The sequence below is a fragment of the Folsomia candida genome, unplaced genomic scaffold (genome assembly GCF_002217175.1).
Source record: "Folsomia candida strain VU population unplaced genomic scaffold, ASM221717v1 Fcan01_Sc106, whole genome shotgun sequence".
NCBI classification, from domain to species: Eukaryota; Metazoa; Arthropoda; class Collembola; order Entomobryomorpha; family Isotomidae; genus Folsomia; species Folsomia candida.
The window spans coordinates 4,375-15,392 of NW_019091298.1; the positions used below are offsets into that span (position 1 = coordinate 4,375).

Here is an 11,018-nt window from a genome sequence, read left to right on the forward strand (position 1 = left end):
TTGCCCCAAGCAACACCTTCCATTTACTTTGGGGAGGCAACAATTTCTAATAAAATTGGCGTTTACAATAAAAAATAAATCACAAGGTGACAAGTAAAAAACCATCTAGGATTTCTTGCCAGAATTCATGCAACTTTATTTGACCAATATTACACATAAATAGGAGATATTTTGAATTTTAAATTTTAAATTCTTATGGCTTATCAGTCTGCATCCCTGTTACTTGCACACCGGTCCTGACACAAACATAAATTTCCCTCCGGTTCTCCAGTATGATCCAAGCAATCATGCTCCACCAAATTTGAGCTTTCAATGAAATACATACAACTATTTCTAGAATTCGTTGTGTAGCTCCCCATCGAGTATGTTAAACGGACTCGGTCATTCGCCAGACCACTCATTCGTTCAGAGAAAGCGTTGGTTCCTCCTAACCAAAAGTTGTAAACTAGGAAAACACAGATTGGTTAATGATATATTGGAATGGATAGTGTAATTGCGATATGTTAGTTTACACAGTGAACAAACAAGTACACTTTTGGTATGATGAGCTGTAACAGTTTCCCAATGGACATGTTGAAGGAAGCGCAATAAGCGACGGCATCTGTCCAGCTTATGTTTTAGAAAAAAACTTTTTACCAGGATTTTTACCCAAAATGTATAAATTACCCATATCCCGAGTCCACAAGAGTCTTTGCCCTCAACTATCACAACCGGGACGAGTTCTCGACCATCTTTAAGTCGCAATTATTCGGGATTGTTGCAAATCTTGCTTGCTCCTGTACATAAATTGCACATTATGTAAGCATTTTCCTCAATATGAATATCCTGATTATAATAATTTGTATTTTTGCGCTCACGTTTCTCAACCGTAGTTGGCGCCACAGTTCCAAATAATGCTAAAAGCGATAGAACGCTTAAAGCGGTGAGTTCTTGAAAACCAGCATCCTGCTCTGTTTGTTGGAAACGTACGTATGCTTCCAGTAGGTTTGAGAATTGATTATGCATACGTGGCAATCAATTGTTATACAAATTATCGTTATCAGTTGTCAAGTTCAATTCAGTCAATTTTTCACATCAAGTTGTCGTTGCGTAATTGCATAAGGTATGTATAAGATTATATGAGTTAATTACCTTATCGCTACCATTCAGTAACCTTTGTAATCGAGTCATAAATGTATGAAAACCGTTTGGTCTTATGTATACGCTGACTCCGTCACTCTGTTCATGCTCTTGGCACGATCTAACTTGGGAACGATTCAGTCTTTCCAAATTCTATGTTCCCCATTTCCGTAAGTAGAAAACGTCAAATATTTTGTATCGACGGTTGTAGCCGTTCTGTAAAAATGGGATCATGATCATCAATGCCTTTTCAAGCCATTTTGACCGCCTTGACCGTGTCGGCGATGCGAAATTCGAAAACTTACCTGTGCCGTATATAAATGTAGACATGATGCGATTATTTGATCGTGACATGGACTAGCGAATAAGCTCGTCTCACGCCCTTTACACTTATTCTGATAACGGACAACTACGATAATACGTATTATTATTTGCTTGGAGAAAGATCTTTTTATTCCATTTCTTCCCAGAAGTCTGACAAGGTCAGTAATTCGACAGCCTTGGTCAAACCACGCGTTTCTTTTCTGTATGGGCTAAACCCCTTACACAGAAGAAATGTATAATCACAAGTTTCTCTTTGCAAATGGCCGTGTGATGCTGGAGAAGCAAAACTTGGCAGAAGACAATATGTGAGTTAAGCGAGTGATAACTCTTAATATGAAGTAAATATTACGTAGTATACTAGCAAAAAGTTCTAATTTTCTCCAAATACGAATTAATGCTTGCTTGCTGGAATATCTAACAAAATATAAACCCAGCGTTAGAGACGTTATGAAAATTGTGAAGCATTAATTAAATCAATGTAAATGTCATTTTAGAGTAGTACATGTGTACACTGTAAGAATAAATAAACCCCTACGGGTAAATACTACCGTGGCAGAGTTAATAGTGTTTGCACTCTCTATGGTGTACGTGGGAGCTTAAATGCAAAAGAGTACGCGTTTTACCCGTTTGAGTACACCGTTACCTTCAGCCAGTAACGCTTCCACAAGGGCACTGTGAGTCGGTAACCTTATGGAGTACTGCTTACTCAGTACGGTGTTCTTTTTATGAGAGCGGTATATGCAAATAATTTGAAATCCATTCAATTTTGTTTACATAATTTATTTATGGAATTTTATTAATTATTCATTAATTTTAAAATTCTACAAGAACAGTATTGCTTAAAATAGCAACAATTAAAAATTTCACTAATAAAATATAATTTACTAGTTAAAATTACAACCTGGGCATTATTTGGCCGATTAGAGCTTGCACAACCGGGGTTAATGTTGAGTTATCGCAGGGTTTTCCAGCTATACCGTGTAACAAAAATAACCATACATTTTTTGCTTCAACCGGAGGGGCAGTAGAAAACACTAAAGCTTTTAATGCATGTATCTAAGGCTACAAAGAAACTATCCCCACAAGGATAGCCATCCTATCTAAAATTACGAAGTAAGACTCAACCTTAAATCGTATGTAGAACCAAGAGCCAGTATGAGGGGGCAACATTCTTATTCTCACTCAGGACTTCCGCGACATGCGTATTTTTCTGCAACAATAAAGAAATGCTATTACTTTCATGTCATTTTTACCTTAATTTAATACTTTTATATAATCATTCAACTTAAAGATCTAAATATTATCAAGCTATTCCGAGCATCCAAATCTGTTGCTTTTATTGATCTCTTAACTCGCTTTGGCTTAGGACCGCTGTCCGACTGACTAATATTATTGTCCCCAGTGGGCGCAGGGTTTATTTTACGAGCACAGGATGGAGAATATGTGGCAGGAGGCTGAACGCAATCAATGCTATGTCATCTAAAAATCATTGAATATTAGCTAGGTAATTGTAATTATAGTTGAAGAGCAAATAATGTTGTTAACTCACCCCCAGTTAGTCACACCTTGGCTTTCGAATATCCAATTTTTTTTGGTAATCAACGCCACTTTCCTCTGCATAGGTGAGGAGCAATTTCGAGGCTTTCGGCCACCGCTCATACATCACAAGACTAAGCCTTGGATGTCTCGAATTGAAGTCTTCAACAATCTGAACAATAGGAAAGGATTATGTTTTTATATAAATAGCATTAAGCATATTATGTACACAACATAATTCTTACCATTCCCTTAATATCAAACAAGCGTGGTAAAATTGACGGGATCCTTCGAAACCCTACCAAGTTCTGTTGCATTTCTTCGCGAATTACAGTTCGCCTCATAAATGTGGAAGATTTCATAGTAGGAAGAACATCCAGGGGGTCAAAATTGTCCAAAAATCGATCACGTGATTTATGGACGCTCCCTTAATCAAACCGATGGCACACCTGGTGTAATGGTCCAGATTCTAATTCATCGGTACTATGTAATTGCAGAAATGAGCCATCAATCTCTATGGGAATTGGATCGGAGATTTGGTTAATGATCTCTCCTTGCGACGACTCGTTAATAATAGGCTCTCTGGTTGTCAATTCTTCGTGATTTGGTGATATGTCTTCCTAAGTACAGACCAAACCAATAACTTTCGCAATTAAATCATATCCTTGCGCTCTTGATAATGAAATAAGACTGGATTTAACTTACAAATAAATTGCTTGGCTGAAAATTTGGTGGTTACGTTTCCGCTCAGGTTTGCTAAACAATGTTGGCGAAATTTTAACCCCCGTTCTCTTATTTCGGCTTCATCTAATATTGATCCGCTAAAAACTGATGACTGCGAATCCTAAATTATATATTTATTAACAACTTACATAATAATTTGAAGGGAACGCCCATAAATTATTTCACGAAAAATGCAGACTTTTCAAACCCTTCTTCCCCTCGTGATGCATTATGTACATCCATTTTTACATATGGCGCAAATGGGAGTTATGAACCTACGTTATGTTATGAACTTATGTTCATTTATAGTTAAATTATCTTAATTTTTGGACATCCCCTCAATAAATTATTGTTTACTACCACAATAAGTTTAAATATATATTATTGGCAGAATAATAAAATGCTCTGAGTCATTGCTAAATGATATAGCAGAATAAAAGCATTGAAATATTTTACATCATTAGAGTCAATAAGTATGGATAGTCCGGATTCATAAAGTTTGTATCCAGCATATTGAGCAATATACTCACTACTAAACTTTTTAACTACAAAGTGACAATCGTCATTGTCCAAAATGATTCTGTCAATGCGACCAAAAATTGGCATTTCTCTGCAATATTCTAACAAGATATATCCACCCACCTCAAAATCAGAGCCATTTTTTGTAATTTTAGTCGTCACAACTATCTGATCCGTCGCCAATTTGCTAAATTTTCCCAGTAATAATTCATTTTCTATCGTGTCTGCCAAATTTATTGACTCGTAATCATTGCAAGCAAATGAGTGTGGCGAAAATGTTTCCAAAGAAAGCAGCTTAAAACAACGAGATAATTGAAAACGATATGCCAATGATTTCGAAATATTTTTGAAATTGCCTACGACATGTGCAGTTGTTTTGAAAAACTTATGGCGCGCCTCGAAGGGCATGCTCCAAAACTGACGAAGGGTCCTATCTGCTTAATGGCGGAAGAATAGTGCAACATGTGATGATGTTTTGTTTCAATGGCTTTCGAATCATGTCCTGATATTGGTGCAGGAATTCAGCGATAAGAGAATCAAGTAAAACAAGCCCACCAGATGAAATAAAATTTGCAAGGAGGATCCTGGCTATTTCGTTTAATAACAAGAATAGTGACCAAGTTTTATCAGAAGTGTCGATCAAATCGCCAAGTAAAATAGGAAGATAAAGAGCAATACATATATTTTGCGAAGCATTTTGGCCAGATTTGGTTTCTCCCTTCATAAATGTTGGTTTAATTTGTGACGGCCTACTTTTCCCGTAATGGCGACCAAAATCATATGACTCTAGGCGATAATTCAATTTGTCAACCGACAGCTTATTTTTTGAAACCAAGTAATTTACAACGGAATGAAATAAGTCAGGCACCACCCCCTCAAATAAGTCGTGCATAATATCGAAGACAAAATTTAATGACATGAAAATATGGTAAAGTATTCAGAATGGAAGAAAAATTCAACCCGTTTCGCTGAGATTATTTATCTCCACATCTAACGAATAATTTGCTACAGTTCTGAGTTTAGATTTTGATTCGAAACAAACACTCTGGCACTCTTTTTTATGCATTTTACAACGCCGACAGGGATAATTTGCATTAAAACCTTCGGAAAATCCTAAAAGAGTATGTAATCCTAAATTATCTCCACATACCTGAGCTAATGCAATTTTTAAATTAATTTGCTCACCATTGTGTACAAACAATATTCCTTCCTCCCAAAGCTCCTTCAATTCATTAGTAATTACTCGTAAAACCGAATTTGGGAACATAATTTGAAGTCCTCGGTTTTAAGTGATGCAACAAGAATAACATTGTCTAATTTTGAAAGGAGGTGTTGTGGAAGATCAATTATAGAGAAATAAAAGTTTGCTAGTTTGTGTTTTCCACTTTTTGAACCCAGAGGATTGGCTACTTCTGCATCATCGTAATAGAGATTGATAAATATTGTTTCTCTGGGCTGATTAAAATCTCTTACAAATTTTCCATCCCGGAAGCAAGAGAAATTTTCACCGTTAAAGTTCTATTAGTTTGCAAAATTGAGAAAAATCCTGGTTTTCGAAGCAACTGTTGAATGGATTTCTTAATAGAAATGTATTGCATAGTGACATTCTTATATTCCTGCTTTCGTGACCCCAAACTTCTAGACTGAAAGGATATGTCGGTGTCAAGGACAATTTCTTTGGGTTCAATCATGAAATTTCTACTTAATAAATACTTATCCATTTTGTATCTTGAACTAAACTGGTCAAAAACGGCTAATAAATCCCTAACCGGACTGTACTTGGTTGGATTTCCATTATAACTGTTACGAAATTCGCTAATTTTAATTACTTCTGCTATGCTTTCCTTCACGACGGACATGATTTTGTACAACTAACCATGGGATCTTTCCAGACTCTAAGATACTAGCGTATAATTTTGCAATGCATGATTCGAAATGTATAACTGACTCAGGACCAGAAAGTCTTCTAATTTAGGAGGGGACAAAACTCGTCATCTTTTCCTCTAACTCTTCTTGATTTAGCAAATCGTATGGCAATCAGTAAGTGATACACCACTTAAAAGTTGGGAATGAAGTTTAAAAATATTCGCAAAGTGACCAAGATAAGCCCTGCGTGCAAATGAACCATTAAATGTGGGCATTTATATTCACTCTCTAGCTTTAGTTTATGAAACTTTGTTAAATGTAGGGATAATAGCCTTAAATTTCTAAATTTATCTGTACATTTAAAACATACGTAAATTACTCCTGATTTTAGCTTAACAATGGCCTTGCTGAGTTTTGAGCGATGTCCAATACTGGGATGAGGTCTGCGAGATCTTCCTTCGATAACTCCAGCAATTCATCATCGGTAATATGGTTTTCTGAAAATAAGAGGGAAAATTGCAATCACATTTATGAGAATAAATTTATTGTACAATTTCGACAATTTGCAACTTTAAATTAACTATTTACCCTCAAATTTTTTGGGTACTCTTCTAATCCGCACTGCTGCAGAAGTCGTCGCACCTCTTGCGTTGCCATTTCTGAGTGGGGTGGTAAAACGGGGGCAAGGAAATGAAAATTTTTTCCAACTGCCCGAATTACACTCGCAGCGTGGTGGAAGGGATTGAGTGGAAAATGCGCTCCTTTGTGGTGTAAGAGCCAACCTCCCGCCCAACTCACATAACTCTGCCACGGGTAGTTATGCATTGTTAACTCTTTCTGGATTAAATCCAAGCAAAGTAGACTAAACAGAGTAAGTATTGGGGCAACCCGATGATAGGTTTGCCATTTACCTGTACAGAATTACCAATACCCCTGTCAGTGTATACTGGCAAGTAACTCAGCACTAAGTTACACACATTTTTAACAGTGCATAAAGTGGCTGAATACTTAATATATACTGAGGTTAGCAGCTTTCATTTTTCCAGGCTGCAGACTGGAAAATTTCTGGAACTCGTTCTTAAATATTACTGCACTACTCTTTTTATTTATGCATGCATTGTATACAATCGCGTGCTCGTAACTCGAGTATTATGCAAATTTCCCAAGGCAATTAGATTGCGTTAGGTTGTGTTCAATGAGGGTGTGTCCTGATCTATGGATTGTTAACCATGGCCATGGTTAAGCTATAGTGCATTGCTGCACATTCGCGAATGTACAGGTTGCGAATATTCGCAACCTGTTTAGCAACCTGTGACCCTGAATTAAACACGTCTGGACTCCAGACTTGTTTTTAGGCCTTTTAAGATGGCCCTTATAGATTTGTCAGGATGTCTGTCTGTCCGTCCGTCTGTCTGTACGCACGATAACTCTCTTTAAACACATTCTATCGACTTGAAATTTTGTACACTTGAACTTTGGGTCAAAAGTAAGGATGAGTTCGAAGATGGGCATGATCGGTCAAGTGGTTGGCCGGTGGGGGTCTTTTCCACCCAAATGTGTTGTCATTAACTACCAAGATGGCATTAATGCCATCTTAAAAGGCCCCGCAAAGTTGCTTGGAGTAGGTTTTGGACATCATGTTTATCGCTGATTAGTTACGGAGAAAAAAAAGTAGACATGTATGTTTAATACTTTGACCCAGTTATGCAATTGTATTGTGCACTAATACCTGCCTGGTGCATGTATACCTGTTCACCTTCATTCATTTGAGTGATCATGATGGCGAATGATAGTAAATGGGAATGAATTTCTTGTCATTCGAGTAAAAATGACTGAAGGATTCCGTCATTTCAGATATAGTGATTGTGAATGAAGGGATTTTTTACTCTGCATTTTCTCCCTATGCTTAACACATGGGGAAGTGAAGTCCGATGAAGTGAAATGAAATGAATTTAAAAGAAAATGACTGCATGTGAATGAAAATCTTCAGTCAGACATCGGGATGACTGACTGTTGGATGAAAACTAAATTTTTGAAAAGATATGGGTATGGGTGCATGTATACCAACCGGAGTACATACCTACTCTCCATTCTCACACAGTTGAAGTTTTACAGAAATTGAAAATTCTGAGAAATTGTGACACTGAAATTATGCTGACGGAGACTGACAGTGGCGTAGTTTCTCAATTTCAATTTTCAATTACTGTAAAAGTTCAACTGTGTGCGAGTGGAGAGTATATAACTCTACCGACACTGGTAATAACGGGAATTCTTGTTTACGGATAAATTATTTGAAACGTTTATGATATAGATGTACATACGTGTTTTTTATTAAATGATTTTTCTGTGCAAGTTAGACACCGTTTTTGAACTGAAATAATTTTGAGTTTATAAATATTGATAGATACGAAAGAATGGTTGAAAATTGTTATTGGATTTGATGAAATTCAAAAATAACTTATTCAAAAATAAGTTCCCGTACCAATTATTACCGAATCAATTACAGAATTTATTACCAAATCAGTACAAGTGCGGATAATATATATGACTCTTCCCGTACAGGTAATAACGGACATTGCATTACCGTTTTGTAATGTTGGGGTAATGAAAAATTTACCAGTCAGAAATAAACTACTACCAATCTGGGAGAAAATTATTACCAAATCGATACCAGCACCGAGTATGTATCTGACTCAACCAGATTTTTAACAGTGTATTAAATAAGCTACAAGTTTACGTTTATAAAACGATCAAAACATTTTCGACATTTTCGAAAATTGTACACTTTTCAAATTTACCGAGCGTTTTCTACCCGTCGGATGCAAATACTCATCTCCCTACTCAAAACCTGAGCATTGACAATAATGTGAATTTATCATTAGGTTTCGTTTATATTAATGTCAATAAATTCATTTTAACATATTTAACCAAAACAGTAGTTATCTAATCAAAAGTTTATAGTTCTGTTTAAGTTTGACGCCGTTTTACTATTATATTTTGTATTTTATGAAACACGTTTTGAATTAGATTGTTTCCTTGTAAATTAGACAATTAAGAGTCTTTGTAACTTTATAAAATCCGTAAACTAATAAAGTTTGACTACTGTTCATCCAATATTAATAGTCGCAATTTCTTGGAAAATTTTCTGAGAGGTCATTTGTTGCTAATTGAAAAATATAATCTGCCAGGTAACCTTCCAGAATTTTTTACGACTAATAAGACTGGATGAACAGTAACATTTATGTATAGAATAATTAGGTTCAAAGTTTTGTAATCTTGCTCAGCTCAAGGCGTTTCTTCTTTGTAAAAGTTTATAAATTATTTGCAAAATTTCGAATTTTGAAAAGTTACCAAAGACTGGGTGAATTGTCTCAAACTAAAAAGATGTCCTTGATCGTTAAGCTACAATTTCTAAATTAATTTTAGAATTTCAAATTCCGTATAAATCGTGCACTTTTTACAATTTTTTTTGGCTGGCAAGTTTTTAAAAATTTGTACGCAAATTTTCCTTAAAAATTGTTGTAAAATTTTGTAAAGTTTACAGAATTTACGGATTTTACAAGGTTACCAAAGCCTACATTTTAAGTGAATTGATTCAGTATTTTGATGCCCGAAGTACATATTTGCATATATACATATGTATATCTGCATTTTTGTATTTTGATGTCACATTTTTTCCACCCCTGAAATTTCAGTGGGTTTATTTGTAAACTTTTTAACTTTTTATTTATTTTATTTTTAATTGATCAATTAATTAATTAATTGTTAACATTACATTAATTTGTTAGCTATTTACTTAATATCCGTCGCAATTTCCATTAGCCAGCAAACAACAATCCTTCGATGCGCAATTCGCTGGACAAAGTTCGCTCCGCATTACAGCCAATCCTGGTTCCGATGCAGTGCGTAATTAAGAAAAATCGGGAAAGCGACACCTGCATTTAAATCCGGCAGCGGCAGGACCCTCGTGATCACGCAGCCCCCCTTGTCCGTCTGGTAGTGACAATCGCAGTCATTATGCGGAGCGGATTGTGCGGCTGGTAAATAAATTTGCATAAGATAAGCGATTTATCGCAACGTAAGACTTAGATAATCGTCCAAATCAGCACGTTTTTAATCATTTTTCGGGGCTGGGAATTTATTTTAAAATTCTGGGCGACAAATTTGTAGAGCAGGGAGTTCCCCATTAAAAAAAATATACGCTGCAGATTTTGACACTTTTTGAAGGAGGAGATCTTAAGTTTAGGAAGTCTTAGAAAAATTGGAACTTATCGAAACTGGCTTAAAAAACTCACCGTCATTCCATTAATCAATTCACTGACTGCAAATTTGTCGTTTAAAATAAATTCCAGAAGATAAGAATTATCAAAAATGTGTTGATTCTGACAATTGTATTGATTTCTGGTTATCGAGTCTTACGTTAATTTCACATTAAGGACGAGTACTTACCCGAAATTATAGCCAGGACGATAACGAATACGGTACCGAGAAGAAGCAGTGAGCGGGACGGCGTCATTTTTTACGATAAAAGATTAGTTGAAAAATTGAAATTGATAAGTGTAATTCCTTTTTGGCGGAGATAAGCCCAATTTCCTCTTCCACGTAGTAATGTGTCTCATATAGAAGCAGCCGTTGCATTAAATACATTTCCCCTCTGCGTCAGAAGAGAAGAGAATCTTGAACTATTTTCATACAACTGGATGTCTTTGAGGCTTCCTTTATTCCGCTGATCTAATTTTCAGCTGCGTTATTGATTGATTATTAATCAGAGGATGGATATGTATTTATTTTCAACTTTTTCATGCGATGACGACGGACCGTCAAACTTTGTGGATGTATTCCCTAACTCGCTTAGACTATAAAAATTTCAAAATATTTTTACATAGTCACATATTTCTAGTTTTTTAAGCATAAATATTTCTGCTGTAATT

The 11,018-nt window shown here is 35.8% G+C and overlaps 1 long non-coding RNA gene across 1 annotated transcript; it reads right to left on the reverse strand.

Moving 5' to 3' along the window:
• Positions 1 to 9,786: 9,786 nt before the first annotated feature.
• Positions 9,787 to 10,716, reverse strand: LOC118433756. Its single transcript, XR_004833556.1, has 2 exons — positions 10,537 to 10,716; positions 9,787 to 10,124 (listed from the first exon to the last, which is right to left on the reverse strand). It is a non-coding gene; the product is annotated as an uncharacterized LOC118433756 (long non-coding RNA).
• Positions 10,717 to 11,018: the final 302 nt, after the last annotated feature.